This window comes from Ambystoma mexicanum, chromosome 9 (genome assembly GCF_040938575.1).
Source record: "Ambystoma mexicanum isolate Mex_15411 chromosome 9, UKY_AmexF1_1, whole genome shotgun sequence".
NCBI classification, from domain to species: domain Eukaryota; kingdom Metazoa; phylum Chordata; class Amphibia; order Caudata; family Ambystomatidae; genus Ambystoma; species Ambystoma mexicanum.
Window position 1 is genome coordinate 823,908,611 of NC_090931.1, and position 18,508 is coordinate 823,927,118.

The window sequence follows — 18,508 nt, forward strand, 5'->3', positions numbered from 1 at the left end:
GAAGAACATACTCGTACAGATCTATGAGCTAGAGGACAGTGACACACACAATGGGGGTCATTACGAGTTTGTCGGTAAGGAGTTAACAGCGTCGGTAAAGGTGCCGGAGCCGTCAACCCCTTACCGCCTAATTACGAGTTCTGTTCGCGGGACCCGCTAAGGCCACCTGGCAAAACCAGGCGTCCTTAGCGGGTCCAGCGAGCAGACCAGGGTGCTGACAATGGGCCCGTTATTAACAGGCCTGTTGTTAGCACCCTCCCCATTCCCATTGAGCCTTATGGGGGCTCAATGGGAATGGTGATGTACCGGTCCGGGTTCCTTGACTGGGCAAATTCCAGGCCCTCCAAGGCTGAAATGGCCCGGTAATTCCTCATTTAAGGAACCCGGACCCGTTACCCGGTAAGGGGGTAGCCATGCCACTAATAGCGGCATGGCTACCTCCTAACTCGTAATGACCCCCAATGTCTGCACGTTTGTTATTTTCCATATAGGCTCACTACCGCACTGCAGAAACGCAAGACGCAAGAAGAGCTTATGTATATGCTTGCAGAGGCTATCTGCTATTAACCCTATGGATGGACAGGAGCACTCAAGGGACCTGACCACCCATGACATGCTTTTAACCTATGCACAATTATATTGGAAGTATAGCCAGAATTAAAGTAGGCTTCAGACAAATCCAGCACACTCGAATCGCCTCACAGAGATCCTGAAGCTGCAAGCTGCTGAGCGAGCAGAATAGCCCTTGCAGGGACTGCCACTGCCAAGGCCACGATGTTGCAAGTGACATTCCTCATTCATTGTGCCACGATGAGCCCAGGTACAGAAGAGAATATCCCAAGCTAAAATACAGATCAAATCGAAGGAATTCGGCTTCACCAGCGCTCTGCTCACACGTTATGCGGCCGACCTAAAATGATGACAAGGCCTGGAAGCTGGAAAGAGGCAGCCGTACCACGTCTAGGACTGAACCTTGCAACATAATTGTAACAATTCACCTACAACATGCGCTGGGACTGGACCGCTCTCATGGCATTAGCATAGACACCATTGTTACACACTATCATACACACTGTCACATAGACATACTTTGTTGATAAACATTGTACAAGAGCAGGTGTCTCGCGGGCTGAGAACAACAGCGGTCCCAGGCTTGGAGGGCCCACAGCCTGACCAATCAGGACAGTGGGGTTAGGGGCTGGCGGCCGGAATCTCCAGCCAATCATTAAGGGTTCTCATGTAACAATTCTCAAGTAGCAATTTTTAGGGACGGCCCAAGTATACCACCTGACACAGTGTCCGCCAGTAACGACACACACTACATGATCCTATATTGGAACTACCACTCAGGGAGCCAACCCCGAGTGGCGTTAGGTTCAGGGAAGGATTTTTGGTAGGTGACACTGATTGTGAGATCACAAGTGTACAAAAAGGGCCTGCGAGCCCGAAATCGATGAGATGTGCTTGCACTGCATTTGGCCTTGTATGTTATCCCTGCTCGTTTGTCATAATAAACAGTAGTAACTCTTTGCTCCTTCTGCAGACCTCATCTTCTTTGGGACATTGGAAGGAGTTAGAGCCTTCCATGAGCTGGAGGTCCGCAGACCCTAGGTACGGCTCTGCCGACCCCCAAATTTACCCTAGCAAGTTGGAGGCACTGCTGAGATGTGCTCCTGAGACCCCAGCAAGACCGTTTGTGACATTAGCTTGGCAAGAAGTGGCCCCCTCCACCATCAAACCTCAGAGGACCATCGCAGAATTGCAACTGGAGATTGGCCGTTGAGAGCCGACTTAAAAAATGTTATCCCTCCCGCGGTTGGCGAGTGTCCACACGCGGTTCAGAAGAGGCGTGGTGAACCAAGTGGGAGGGGTGCCAGCAGCCGAGTGACGCTGACACACGTGTGCCCAAAAGTAAGTGTGGTCCGCACAACGAGCAACAACATATTGTGTGGGTAGGGGGAGGATGTGAGCGTAGGGTGGAGGGTGGTATAACATTATCATAGCATTCAGAACCAAGGTGGTGATCGGCACTTGTATCAGTAAAGGGAACAGACCGGAGGTAGTTCCTTCTTGTGGAGGCTAGCATCTTGAGGCGGAATAGTGGGTCCCCAGGGGACGGAACGGTTGCTGCACCGATAGGTCTGGACAGTGAACACATGTGTGGGGGCCATGGCTTTCCTATGAATTGACGATGTAGTTCAGTGAATAGATGTGGTTTTCCTATTAATTGAGTGTTTTAGCTCGGTAAATAGATGCCAGATTCACGTACAAGTTAGCGGTAGCTACCTTAAGATTGTGGAAGGTAGTTGACTGGTTAAGTTTACCTGGTGAGAAGCGGATCACACGTCAGGTGACGCGACGGGTGCAGTTCAATTACAATAAAGAGTTGATTGATGATGTATACTTCACTCCGGGGGAGGTAGGAAGACAGCTGTGGGGATTGTGAATTTCATATGCAGTATTAGGGAGATAAGGTTGTTGCGCGTAAAGCATATGCAAATTGTATGGTTGTTCAATATGTTTTGTCAACAATTAGCTTGGTGATGTCACCCTTAGGCCATTGCATAGGACATTGTGTGGTTAGCAGGCACGGAGCTCGCAACACGGCACAGAAACTACAGAACAAGTGACTTAGCAGCTGAGCTCAGACAGTGCCAGCGAGTGATCAAAGGGGCGTGCCGACAGCCTGGTATAGGCGGGGCGGTACCACAGTACACCACACTGGAGCCCGGTCGCAGGGGGCCGGCCAAATTGAAGGGGGTGTGCCGGGAGACGGCAAGACCCGTGGAGGCGAGATACGCCGAGTAAGGTATAAGGCCGCAGGGGGCCATAGATGTTGGGAGGGGCGTGCCGGATAGTGGCAGCTCCTTGAAGGCGGGGCGGGGCAGTACGAGAGTACACCTCGCAAGAAGTGTGTCTGTTAAGGGTCACACCTATTGCTAATTGAACGTTGAACTGCATAACAAACAACATTTTTACCCTTGTCCTGACAGCAGAGAATTGAAATTCTGAACTTGAGGTCAGGTAAAACCTACGAGTAAAAAAAAAGCAACGATGTATCACGGGGTGGGGGAGGAGCACCATACGGAGTACACGGGACAATGCTAACTCCAATACAACACATCTGTAAGACACTGCCTACTTAATCAAATATAGTGTAGAATGGACTAAGGGTACGGATGGGAAAATAACGTTACCATGGCTGCCTAACAGCAGTTTCTAAAAGGATATATTACAGTCACTACTCACTTACTTACACAATACACACAAGGGGAAGAAATTACCAAATTGCATGGAAATATTTGAGCTGTGGCGAATGTTCCAGGGGTATTACCCTGGGATGGTAAGCTTACAGGAGGTAAAGGAAGGGGATGGGGATCCATGTGCTCCACCCACTGTGCCCTCCAGCATTGCCTGGGACGATGCTGACGAGGAGGAGGAACAAGGATTATACCTGATTAGAGACCTAAAAGAAACTGCGGAGCGCTGGGAATTAACTGCAGCAGAGGGCTACTCAAACCCCACGTACAAACCACCCCTGTACGCCCCGAACGCACATGCCCCACGGGCAGAGGTAGGCAGTCCAGATGCTGTAGAAAGAGGGCAAGGGCAGGCAAAGAGCGAATTTTCAGGGTTAGGCACAGTTGAGTGGATAGCAGCACAATTACTATTGAAGTTACAAGGGACTACCACGGGAGAAACAGAAGGGGCAACGAAAGCAATAGAGGAATTGGAGTTGGGGAAGGGATGTAAAGGCAAGCTAAAGGACGACACGAAAAAGGAGCTGTTACGGGAGGAGGAGGAGGCAAAGCTAGAAGCGAGGATCGCAGAGTTGAAGGAGAAGTGGAAGACGTTAGTGAAACAGTTAGAACAGAAGGAACGGGAATAGGAGGCACAGCTAGAATTCGAAAGGCGGGAGAAGGTGGAGCGCGAAAGCAGGGAACAGGAGGAATTACTGGAGAAGGAACGAAGAGAGGTGATGGGGAGGATAAGAACGGGAGGGACGAGCTAGGTGAGTACGGAATGAAGGGGCGTAGAACACAAAGAAAGGAAAGGGTTGAGGCTTAACGAGAAATGGCATTTTTGGAGAAGAAAAATATTACTGGAAAGTACATGTAAGTACGAGTAGAACAGGCTGAAGGAGTTAAGGCTAGCATTAACAGGGCCAGCGCGGAGTCAGAGAGATGAAGACAAAGAAGCACTACGGAAGGTACACAAAGAAGTAATGGAAGAAATATATCAGATGTGGGCGGACGAGGCAGAAAGAGAAGAGCACCAGCTGTGAAGGGGTACCGACAGGACACACAGGGAGTAGCGGGGGAACGGCCGGGGTGCATCAGACAGAGTCCGTACCACGGAGCGTAACAGGAAAAGAAGACGCGGGTGCGGCAAAAAGCGTAACGGTGCGGTACCCAATCCCATGCAAATTGACATTTTCAGATGGATTCTGCAGTGAGGAAGACGAAGATAGCAATGACGTAGGAAAGGAAGGGCTGAGTAAACTGTACATTACACAAACAGGCACAGGAATGGAATGGGAATGTAAGACTCAAAATGAAAAGAATGGGGGGCAGCACACTGACACGACTACAGAGGATACGGCAGCAACAGTAACACCACACACACCCTACACGAATAGACTTTGAGACCTCCCCAGGCACAGAAGAGATAGGGCAGTGGTAACACACAACACCGGACACACATGTCATCGATGGAGGTAAACAGGACCCTGGGATGCCGCACGCGGGGCACCCAATATAGACATCACAGACATCGGGGCAGACATGGAAGATGAGAGAGGGCCAATCCAGATACAACAGTATAGACGGACACCAGAGGAAAGGGCGGAATATTCACAGATGCCATTATTAGAGAGAGGGGGAAACAGGCCGCAATAAATACCCTGGAAGTACACAGACCGGGAGAACGTTAAGAATAGGTTACCATCACTCAGTGGAGGGGCAGGGAAATGAATGTATGAAATGGAAAAGCAGACAGCGGGGCACAGGATGGCAGTGAGGGAAGTGAAAGGGCTTCTAGTACCCATACTGGGTGACGCAGCAGATGACATCTGGAATAGGGCAGGTTTGCCAGGGGTAACAACACAAAGCACCATACATGATGGGTCCCCATTTGGGAATTGCAGGCATGCGGTATGGCAAGCACTAAGGATACAATACCCTGATACATCAGACATAGGGACAATTATGTCACCCAAAATGCGTGACGATAAAGATCGAATGAGATACATTCAAGAGATTCAGGAGCTTTGGCGTCTTGAAACTGGGGAGCCGTGGGACAAAACAATAGCTATCTTCTATCACATCTTAATACAAGGGTTGCCAGAATTGGTGCAGAGACAACTGAAGAAATTAGTGGGAATGGAGGCCAAAGCATGGTCAGAAATACAACTAACAATGGTACACCATTGTAGGCTATGGCAAGAAATGATGAAACAGAAGGTGGAGGATAGGAAAGCGGACAAAACCAAATTAATACAGAGGAAGTTGTCAAAATACGCCTTAGACGGAGCACTAATAACAAGCCCTGCACCACCAACTCAGACAGCAGTGTCCCAGCCCCATCCACAACTACAACAACTGCAACTGCCACAGCAGCTGCCACAATACAACACAGCCCAGCAGCACCAGCCACAAATGGGGCAGGGAATACATGGGTATGGGCGGTTACCAGAAAAACTTTAGATGAAGGCGAGGAGGATCTAGGGGGCAGGGCTTTGGGCCAAAAGCACTCTACCCAGGAGAACAGTTCCGGGGTTACCCACAACATGGATGGCAAGGCCAAGGAGAGGGAGGAGGAGGGTTGCCATGGCAAGCATGATAACCGCCCCAATGTTGTACATGTGGACTAGTAGGTCACATCTCACGCACGTGCAGATACAGAGCTGCACGGTTTATAGTGAAAGGTTTGAATATAAAAGGATCGAATGGAATACTTTCAAATCAAAAGGATCTAAAAGAAAAGATTTGAATGTACGTTTTTTTTATTTTCGAGGGGGCTCCTCCCCCCAAAATCCCTGTTTTTTAGGGAAAAACTGGTATTTTTTTCTATACGAAGGCATAAAAAAATACATTTAATAAAAGGCATTCTAATTTTTTTTCCGGTCCTTTTGATTCTAAACTATTGCAGTTCGAAACAATGTATTCGACCCTTTGACTGGACACCGAGCCGCACATCAAGGGTGGGGGGCAGTGGTCGAAGTGAGCGGGAGCAGTCGGGAGCGGTGCTCCTCTACTTTTTTAAATTACCTTTTACAGGTTCTATACTTTTATTTTAAAAAGAAACCGTTCCGAATGGTTTCGTTTTAAAATAAAAGTGTAGGATGAAGTTGAAACGTGCACTTTCAGTGCATTGCACTGAACATTCCCTTGAACAGCAGGTGCAAGTGTTTGAGGGTGTATTGTGTGTGGGAGGGAACATGGTGATAGTGTTTGTAGGGAGTGGGTGCAAGCCAGCAGGGAACATAGTTCCACTAATTCTTTTCGTACACTTCGACTATTGGTGGTGGGAGCAAGGGCCACAAGGCTACCAGGGGGGTCAGAATGGGTATTATCAGCAGGCAGGACAACCACCCACGGTGCAACAGAAAGGTGTACCCCAGCCACAGGCACAACATCAACAAGTACAAGGGACATTACAACCACAACAATAACAACAAAGCACACCAACAGCACAACAACTAACACAGTTACAAGACGACTCACAACAGCCAATGGACATGACAGCGGTGGTGCCAGTGACAAGAATGGGAGGGGTACTGATGATGGGGCACAATCCCTACACTGGCAACGGACACTCACTATACCCGAAATAGGACAGCCCACAGACTACCTTGTTGTGTCCCATCCTATCGTTAACACCTAACCTTGCAGAGGAACCTCGCATAAAGTTGGCGATAGGTGACAAAACATTTTCCTTCCACAGGGGCAACCAGGTCATGCATGTGGAAGGGGAAATACACATTGTCAGGTGATGCCATGAACACTGAAGGATTTTCTGGGGCTCGAGAAGTGGTTCCATTTACTGATAACATCTCCTTATCTATTGCGGATCATGACATATCACTACCCTTACTATATGCTAAGCATACGCCCGTAAATATCTTGGGACGTGACCTAATGAGTAGACTGAACATGACCATCTCCTTCACAGACAAGGGTATAGTGTGCTCCACACCAGGCATACACATGCTCACAGCAAGACAAATACTTCAGGCATATTGTGGTAAGAGCGTGCAGAGGAGGGAGCCGGTAGACCCCGAAGTATTCCAATACGGGACGGATATGGCATTGGCCTGGCTACCAGGAGCAGCAGGGAAAGTATGGAGAAGACCAGGTGAGTACCTTTTCAGGCCAGAAACGCTCACAGATGAGAAGGAAGGAACGTTTGTGTCAATAGACATTGAAGGGATAGTGGCACGGGAAGACTGGGTTACAGTACACACCATAGACGATGAAGGAAAGGCCAGGAGGGCAGTAATAGCAGTAGCAGAAGGGTGTAGATTGACTCAAGTGTCTGATGAAGAACTCTTCTCACATGAAAAGGGAACGAGTGAGTTGATGCTGGGAATTAGTGTATACGTTTGGATATGGTTAACACACAAAGAGGTGGCCCAGAAAATGGCAATGGCACTAGAAGCGCCACTTGCAGCACCACCCCCATTCTGCAAGGAGGACTTAGCAAAAGTACCAGCCTCATTATGGACAACAATCCCCTACGATGTGGGGTGCATCAAAAGCATAGGGGGAGTAAAAATAAAACTGAAGAAAGGAGCAATTCTGCGCAAAGTTAGACAATACCCACTGTCAAAAGAAGCAGATGAGGGCATTTATGAGACGATAAGCGCCCTCATTGAACGAGGCATCCTGGTCCCGTCAGAATCAACGTGCAACATTACTGAGTACCCAGTCCGCAAGGCAAATGGGTGTCCATGGCGTTTCATACAGGATTTAAGACCCCTCAGCCACATTTCAGGAGCAGAATACCCCATAGTAGCTAACCCAGCTACAATACCTTGTGGCATTGCATCAGAGGCTACACAGTTCACTGTGATTGACCTCAAAAATGCCTTTTTCTCGATACCACTACACCCAGATTTCCAAGACCTAATGAGCTTCATGTATCACAGTATAAAGTGGAAGCACACAAGGCTGCCCCAAGGATACTGTGAGTCGCCATCAATTTTCAACAGGGTGATCCAGATGGATCTAGCGAACATTGAGACAGAGAGTATGATCCTACAATATGTGGATGACATCCTCATCTGTAGCACAACAGAAGATGAGTGCAGGAAGGACTTGGTTAAAATGCTCATTGGATTTGCAGAAAAAGGATACAAGGCAGACAAGGCAAAACTGCAATATTGCCAGGAGGAGGTTCTATACATAGGCCAAATAATATCTCAGAAGGGCAGACTTCTAGCACCACAGAGAGCACAGACTATACTAAACCCGCCACAACCCCAGACAGTGCTAGAATCATAACAGTTCCTCGGCCTCTGCAACTATTGTAGGGCATCAGTGTTTGATTACAGCACATACACAGGTCCACTGCTCACAGCCCTCAGAGAAGCCCAAAGGCGAGAGAAGAAACTGGGGTGGACACGGGAAATGACAGAGGCATTCAGCAAATTAAAAGATGCGATATTAGCGGCACCAGTACTAGGTACCCCCAATTATAAGACGTTTTTTAAATTCTCACACTCTGATGGGGTGGTAAAAGGCGGTACTCACACAAAAAACAAGTATGCGCCACAAACCAATTGCATTCTACAGTAGCCAATTAGACCCAGTAATGACAGGGCATTTCCTGTGCGAACATAACTTGGCTGCTGCAGCTTTTGTGGTAGAAAAAGCATCATCAGTAACTATGGGATGTTCCACAACGCTTTATGTAGAGCACACCCTTTTCGTGATTCTGCACAAACCAAAAAGCACCCTGACTACACAAAGAGCAACAGGCTATGAAATGATTCTCTCCCGACCAGAGCTAAAAATAGTGAGGTGCAAAAATGTTAACCCAGCAGAATTCCTGGCAGAAGTAGTAGAGGAAGTGGAATATGTCCATGATTGTACAAAAGCTATTGAGTATTACTCAGAGATAAATAAAGTAGAGGAAGATGCACTTGAGGGGGGAGACATACTATACATTGACGGGTCATCCACAATTGACCAACGTAATGGGGTAAGAAGAACAGGGGCAGAAGTGGTAAGATTAAGAGTGGACTGGACAAGCGAGGCAGTAAAATGCGTTAAACTGCCTCCCCAATATTCGGCCGAAGCAGCAGAACTAGTGGCCCTGGTACTAGCCCTTAGAGAGAGTGCAGGAAAAAGGGTCACGATCTATTCAGATAGCGCCTATGTGACATCAACAGTACATTCTAGTCTAGCAAGATGGTTAAGAAGAGGGTTTAGACGGACAGATGGCACACCAGTACAGCACGATATCCTCCTAGGGGAACTAATAGAAGCTGTAATAGACCCAGCAGAACTCACGTTAGTGATGTGCCAAGCGCATACTAATGGGTAAGACCCGATATCAAAAGGAAATTAAGCAGCAGACTTCTATGCAAAGCATGCCTCATATTTTGGGGAGTTATGGAACCTCCAAGAAAAACAAAAAGAGAGGAGAGGGGCAAGAAAGACAGATGCTAATGAAAGAAGAGTACAGTCATTTACCACTGACACGGGTAATGGAGCTACAGGCAGCAGCCCCGATGAGTGAAAAGAAACTGTGGGTAAACAGAGGGTGCACAATGTCCCCTACAGATGCCCTGTGTAGACAAAACAATACAGGGAAAGTAGTCATGCCTCTTGCATTATTAGAAATAGCACTAACACAACTACACTATCCTGCACACACAGGGAAAGAGGTAATTACGGCACACATCAAGGAATCATGGTTCTGCCCCGAACTAAATGCCCATGTCACAAATTCTATCAGTAATTTCCTCACATGCCAGCAGTTTACTGCAGTCCACACACTTAAAGTAATCAAAGGAGTGATACCCCGACCCAAAGGCCCTTTCTTACACCTTCACATTGACTATGTCGATATGATAAACGTATGCCAAGGCTACCATTACATGATCATGGTAGTATGTCACTTTTCCAGATGGATAGAAGCAGGCCAGTGCTCCCATGCCAATGCATTATGGGCCACCAAGTTCCTAGTTAGAGAGGTGCTCCCACGGTGGGGTGTTTGCAAAGTTCTACGATCGGACAATGAACGCCACTTTGCCAATGAACTGTTCTAGCATATAAACACATTGGTTGGTATTAAGCACAGGTTTGCTTGTTCCTATCACCCACAGGCCAACGGTCTTTATGAATGCCTCAACGGCCTCCTGGAGACAATAACAAAAACGCAACAGACAACTAAAAAGAACTGGCTTTACTGACTGCCCCTGGCTCTATTTGAGCTGCGGAATAAACCAGGATTGGACCACCACCTCACACCCCACGAGGTGGTGACTGGTCACCAAAGGCACCTCCCATTAGCCCCACCTACAAAGGCCATCAATGATTGCGAAGGGGCTGCTGAAATCCTTGGAAGTGAAATGCATGATTATGTTACTTCCCTTGTTACTAGTGCCTCATTTATCTCTCAACAGATCTGACAAACACAGGGGAGGTCGGAGAACGATCTACAAGAAGCCAACGACCCCATCAACAAGCAAAAGACTCAATGATCAAAGAAGGAGACCAGGTTCTCCTATGAAATTTCAGCCAGAAGTGGCTCTCGCCCAGATTTACGGGCTCCTACGGTAGTTAAATTACAAGACAAAACTGTTTGGTCACATTTACATGACATCAAGCCCTACAAAGCATCAACCTCGCCCCAACTTGGCACCGACAGGGCCAACGCTTCAGCAATGGATACACCAGACAACAGCAGCGTCCCACTATCATTAACTACCAGTTTAGATATTTCCAAGGACACCATTGAACAAGAGCACACAGGTCACTCAATGACCAGGTGCTCACAGACAACTGAAGTCCCCACAGCAATGCTAGTAGTGCTTTAGAATGAACTGGACGTCACCACTGAAATACATAGAATTATTATGCACATGTTGGTTGTACGAATAAAGAACACTACAATATAGAAAGGGCTATCAACCACGCACTCACCCATTAGGTATGCACTGTGTTACACTGTCTTTGCAGGCTCTATTTTTCATTTTGTCTCACGCATGCAGGGTTGTGCGCCTGACAAAGTATGTGAATGAATGTTAAAGATAGATTAAAAAATTAATTTGGTTTAAATGTTGCCTCCCATTGAACACCCTGAAGCACTTTCCCACCAATATATTCACGCTTTACGAAGAACCACCCATTCCAGACCAAGACAACCACACGTATATATTACAATGCGTTTATCGAATATATAGTACAATCAGAACCCACAACTCCACCACACCATACCCATACTTAGAAACAGATCCATTAGGAGGATTTAGGAGGAGCTATTCACCTGGGCATTAAATGACTATTTAGTTCATCAGGCTTAAAATATTTACAAACACTAATACATTAATGCTGATTTACTGCTTTTTTCAGGCGGGCAACTATATCATCTCAGCAACTGCCGGACTGCAGTGTAAGTACTAATAATGCCTACCTTAATAAATATTGTAATAAAAATAATGTGGGTGACTTTGTCTACCGGATTGGTAGCTGCCGTTGTTTGGCAAATGTTCTCAGCTTTGCATGTGTCTGCAACACCCCATACTAACATTCCTCCTACCCAAGCTGCAAGGAGCTCAGAGTCAGGTGGTACGACCAGCACAAACGGGAAGGTAAGGAGAGGTAAGCGTAGAATTGGTACTGATGTTAATGGGGTTGACACATATCTCACTCATACAGCACATGTCACAAACAACATGTGGTACGAGAACATGTCAAAAATTGGTAAGGACACAACACGGGACAGCTGCTATGTCTGCTCATTGATCCATTATGCCATGAGCGCCTCCAGAATCTTTGTAGCCACAGAAGTACCAGCAACAATGGCACAATGACTCCTTTACCTCGCATTGTTCCAAACACGGGGGAGATTGAAAGGGAAAACAGCAACCCTCCGGTGGAGATCAAAAGCAACATACCTGTACGAGGATAGCTTAATAAAGACATTACCCATGTTTGACAACTATTGGTAACACACACAAGCACTCTGGTATATAACTGACCGACCAGAGAAAGAAGAAGCGAAGGAGGTGACGTTAGACTATCTGCCATGCAAGTGGAATGCCAGAGAAACAGGCAGAGAACCGGGTTGCTGGGAATGCCCTCAGATGTTGGGATTTGGGAAAGTATACACTAAAGAATAATGGGTGGATGGAGTGGTGAGAAGCAAGCCATTGACATTAACAAAGGCTTCAGTGAACAAAGTCCCTGAAGAAAATGACAAGTGTCTCAAGGAATGGGCAAAGAGTGCAAGTTTGCTGACATGGCTGGATAAGGGAGATGGACCACTGACAATAATTCCTCTTACAACACCAACCCTATGTTACCAGCACTACAGGGATATCGAAGTGGGGACAAACAAGGGAGGATGCAGGAGGATAGATAAGATATGAGACATGGGATCAGATGGGATCAGGCACAGCTGTACTGATGGACCATTATTGGGCATGTGGGACAAAAGCATAAAACAAACTACCACCTAAATGGGGAGGGATCTGCTCCCTGGCACAAGTCAATGTACCCTCGCTAGTAGTGTCATACCTAGGTATTCCCTATGGAGAAAGTAGAAATTCAGTAGATATCCCTAAAACTCACCTCCCACCATCATGACGGCTCCATTGCACCACCCTTTGTGACCACTCTTACAGGTTTAGTTTATTCCAAGATGGCTGCCTCAACTCCTCCTATTTATACCACTTTCCAACTTCAGAACGGCGCGTTACTTCAAATCTGACAACCTGTTCAGCGGATCGCCATGAGAAGTAAGTGCTCCTTCCTAATCTTTCTTCCTTACTTACCCTTCCTGCTCTTATCTTCCTTTCTTTCTGCTCTTTCCCTCACGCTGCTCATCAGTGTAGTGAGTTAACGGAGCACTCTCACCTTCCCTTGCTGTGTGCTTTCACTAATCCACGTAATTATTTCCATTATGAAACCTGCCTTTCGGGTTCGTGTCAGCGACTCAGCTCCCCGCGGATCGTTCTCACTCGGGATCTATATCCCCACATGCAATGTGAAACAAAACACTGCACGTTGTTGAAGTAAGTCGATACCAGGGATTCAGGAATACTTAGCAGTGACATTGCAACTGCTCCTTGTGGAACTTTAAACATTGGAATCCTGTAACATTTTGCGGTGTGACAATTAACACTGTATTTGCTAGATGCCCTTTCAAGTGGGAGTCCATGATAAGTTTGTACTCTAGTATCCAGTTTGTGCAAGACATGCACCACCCATCGATTCAAAGCGAGAGAGTCCCTGTTCTTCGTAAGTCTATTGAATACATGTTCTTGAATGTTCCGATACCTCGCTCCTCTCTCACACAACCTTTTTCACAAATCAGTATTAAACACCTGTTTCTGTCCCTTCTTATATTCTGGGCTAGACATACATTCAAGACAGCACAACTCTGCACTACGCCTAGAAGTCAATGCAGGACTCCCGGACATCCCTTAATCTTCACGTTTGGGTTTTCTTCCCCAGGAGGGTTTCCCCAGATTTACCACTGCCCTTGTCTTTAACCTCGGGGTCAGTGGTGGAATTGGAAAGGCTCCCCATTACTCTTCCCTCCTACGACCTTCTGACAGGTAAGGGTTCAGTGAACCTTTCAAGATTCTAGTGGCCATTCTGCATGCTTTATTCTGAACAGAATTTTTATAAGTCATAACAAGTAGTGCCTCAAAAACATGTCAAGATGGATGACTTCCCGAAAATGGTTGAAGGCAATAGGCGAAGGAAATGATTGCTGTCACCTACCACACTACCATCTGGCCAAGATATCACAAAAGAGACCCCATAACAAAGAGTAAAGTGACAGGGAAATTACTTATGGGGCAAATAAGAAGCTGCACTCGATGAAGTACCATCATCACCATGTACCCGGTCTGATAGCACAGCGAGTAGAGCGCTCCCTTTGACATCTTAGCAGAGCCTGCTGATGCAGGTTCAAATCCCGGCAGGGCCAAACTCAGCCTTTCATCCTTCTGAGGTCGATAAATAAGCACCACTCACCATGGGTAATAATGAGCAGCACTCAGATACCTGAGGGTTTGTAACACTATATAAATGCTATTATTATTATTACATCTGCTGTTCATCAGGACTGTCATGTTTTTCTCGGCAATAATACACCCAGGGTTCCAGACACACGCAAATGCAAAATGGCTCCAGATAACGCGGTGGGAGCTTATGATGTCAATAAACTCATCAGTCAACGCAATCAAAGAAGAGCTCCAAGCTATATGATTAGTAGCCCTACAGAACAGGTACGTTCTGGACCTGCTCACAGGTATGGAAGGAGGAGTATGCGCAAAAATAGGAAGCTCATGCTGCACGTTCATACCAGCAAACGACGAAGATAACAGAACATTAACAGAAGCAGTATCGCAGTTGGCAAAAATGCACGCTAAAATGGAAGAAGAATCAAAAGGCACAAAGAAAGACGGAAGCTGGTTCTCATATCTCTGGTCATGGATGCCGTCCTTGCTAGTGGATGGTCTAAAAATACTAGCAGGAGGCCTGATCCTGGGGTTGGCCTCGCTACTCGGGATAAAAGCGTTCATGACTAAATCAAAGACGACTGAAGAAGAAATGATTGGGATGAAGCTATTCCTACCTGCAGAAGACGAACAACACAGAGGCATAATACATATGGAACGACAGAGACTACGACAACAGCTAATGGAAACAGACATGTATCCGCCATCAATAAAACTAGAAAACCCAAGAAATCCCAAGGTTTATGTCAGAAAATGGGTCTACTGTAAGCCCGGAGGGGGATGCGTGTGTATGTATTGGTCGTTCAAAGATTATGTGAACCACTACGGACATCTAGCGGGAATTACAAAGGTATGGCGCCTGAGAGATGACAGGAGAACCAATAATTTTGTGGTCGACAAGTCGACCAGAGCGGGGACTGAAGAGGGAAAACCCGAATGTCCCTTCCCTCCTGACGGGGCCCAAACCGGAAGAAGCACTCCCGACAGAATACCTATCAACTATACGAGATTGCACCCAGTGCCACCGCTCCCAGCGTAAGCTCACATCAAGACAGACATCCAGCCAGCCGCCCATGCAATCCCACGATGGCATGAGCCCTAGCCAACACAAGCAACAACAACCGAAACCAAGTTGAAGACGACTATATGGGCCAAATCGATTGACGTCCCTGCAAGCCATGCTGCAGGTTGTTAGAGACTTTATGACGACATAGCTGTGTTAGACAGGAAGCACACGTGCAGTCTGCACAATCAAGACATTCACACACCAATCCACACGAAGAACATATATGTACAGATCTATGAGCTAGAGGACAGCGACACACACAATGTCTAAATGTTTGTTATTTTCCATTTTGGATTGCTACCGCACTGCAGAAACGCAAGACTCCAGAAGAGCTTGTGTATATGCTTGCAGAGGCTACCGGCTATTAACCCTATGGATGGACAGGAGCACTCAAGGGACCAGACCACCCACGACATGCCTTTAACCCAGAGGTCTTCAATCTGTGGGGCGCGGGGCGCGTGATGCCTTCCAGAAGAAAAGAAAAGAAAAAGAGTAACACTTTTTTTTTTCTGCCGCACTGAACTGACCATGTGCAATGGGGAGCCACTGGCTCCCATGCACATGCTCAGCCAGTGCGATGTGGTGGGGGCGTGGCTATGGAAACAGGAAATAAACGCAGCCTGGACGCGCGCTTTCCTGCATTTGGATCACGCATCCAGGCTGCGTTGTGGTGTCCTGTGTTCCCTGTTGTTGCTGCTGCTGCCGACGTGTGCGAGTGCGAGGTAAGTCACCCGTTCCGGCTTTATTTTTAACACGGCTCCCCCGTGGCAATCTGCCACGGGGGAGCCGCGTTGTTAATGCAGCACCGGTCCCCCTGCGCCCTTCTCTCCCTGCATCCCCCACATTGGGGGGCATGCATGGAGGAGAGGAGGCGAGCGGGGGACCGGAACTGCTCTGCCGGTGTTTTTTTACAACGCGGCTCCCCCATGGCAGATTGCTGGAGCCCAGCAATCTTCCATGGGGGAGCTGCGTTATTAATGCAGCACCGGTCCCCCTGCGCTCCTCTCTCCCTGCATCCCCCACATTGGGGGGCATGCATGGAGGAGAGGAGGCGAGCGGGGGACCGGAACTGCTCTGCCGGTGTTTTTTTACAACGCGGCTCCCCCATGGCAGATTGCTGGAGCCCAGCAATCTGCCATGGGGGAGCTGCGTTATTAATGCAGCACTGGGCCCCCTGCGCCCCTCTCTCCCTGCATCCCCCACATTGGGGGGCATGCATGGAGGAGAGGAGGCGAGCGGGGGACTGGAACTGCTCTGCCGGTGTTTTTTTTACAACGCGGCTCCCCATGGCAGATTGCTGGAGCCCAGCAATCTGCCATGGGGGAGCTGCGTTATTAATGCAGCACCGGTCCCCCTGCGCCCCTCTCTCCCTGCATCCCACACATTGGGGGGCATGCATGGAGGAGAGGAGGTGAGCGGGGGACCGGAACTGCTCTGCCGGTGTTTTTTTACAACGCGGCTCCCCCATGGCAGATTGCTGGAGCCCAGCAATCTGCCATGGGGGAGCTGCGTTATTAATGCAGCACCGGTCCCCCTGCGCCCCTCTCTCCCTGCATCCCCCACATTGGGGGGCATGCATGGAGGAGAGGAGGCGAGCGGGGGACCGGAACTGCTCTGCCGGTGTTTTTTTACAACGCGGCTCCCCCATGGCAGATTGCTAGAGCCCAGCAATCTGCCATGGGGGAGCTGCATTATTAATGCAGCACCGGTCCCCCTGCGCCCCTCTCTCCCTGCATCCCCGCATTGGGGGGCATGCATGGAGGAGAGGAGGCGAGCGGGGGACCGGAACTGCTCTTCCGGTGGTTTTTTACAACGCGGCTCCCCCATGGCAGATTGCTGGAGCCCAGCAATCTGCCATGAGGGAGCTGTGTTATTAATGCAGCACCGGTCCCCCTGCGCCCCTCTCTCCCTGCATCCCCCACATTGGGGGGCATGCATGGAGGAGAGGAGGCGAGCGGGGGACCGGAACTGCTCTGCCGGTGTTTTTTTACAACGCGGCTCCCCCATGGCAGATTGCTCTTGAGGAGACGGAGTATGATCTTTCATGTGTTTCTGAAGTAATTGGAAACCATTTAAATGCTCTCAGAACCAGTCTCGAAAAGTACTTTCCTGACGACAATTGCAACATGAATGACTGGGTGGTTCAGCCTTTCCTAGCTGACGTAGGAGCCCATCTCCCAATACAACTCCAGGAGGAACTAATGGAGCTCCAAAGTGACCGCCTACTAGAGAGCCAATTCAGAAAATTGTCTTTGGGTGCATTTTGGCAACATGTGTCTGCAGAGTATCCAACTTTATCGAAATGTGCAGTCAATGTACTTTTACCTTTCAGCACCTCATACCTGTGCGAAATTGGGTTCTCTGCACTTGCAGCCCTAAAGACAAAATATCGGTCAAAGCTGGAGGTGGAAGAAAGCCTGCGGTTGGCTATTGGAAAAATTGAACCCAATATTGACAGGCTGGTTGGTGAAAGGCAGGCCCACCCTTCACACTAGTTCTCCAGTATGCCACTGTCCAACTTGCAAGTGACAGCATTGACAGTACGCTGTTGTACTTCAGAAACAAATTGTTACAGCAGTTGCATAGCAAATGTTACTACAGGACAGCAATATTGGGTGTTTTCGTTTGTGTGAAATAAATATCCAACACTATTTTTAGTTGTGTCCTCTGTATTATAGCAAAATAATCGGAATGCTTTGTTCACAAATATTTGTCCTCATCTGATTTGAATCATTGCAAGCAATGATTTTGAAACAACGTGGTGTTTGGCATGCACTCCTTCGTTGGAGGCACCATTGTACTCCAGCGCGCGATAACCGTTCGCAACCGAGTACAATTTTGGAGTACATGTGTAAAGGGGGGGCATGGGCCGGAGACATTTTTCTTAAGGGGGGCTCGGGGTCAAAAAGTTTGAAGACCACTGCTTTAACCTATGGACAATTATAATGGAAGTATATCCAGAATTAAAGTAGGCCTCAGACAAATCCAGCACACTCGAATCGCCTCACAGATATCCCGAAGCTGCAAGCTGCTGAGCAAGCAGAATAGCCTTGGCAGGGACTGCCACCGCCAAGGCCACGATGTTGCAAGTGAGATTCCTCATTCATTGTGCCACGGTGAGCCCAGCTACAGAAGAGAATATCCCAAGCTAAAATACAAATCAAATCGAAGTAATTCGGCTTCACCAGCGGTCTCCTCACACGTGATCCGGCCGACCTGACATGATGCCAGGGCCTGGA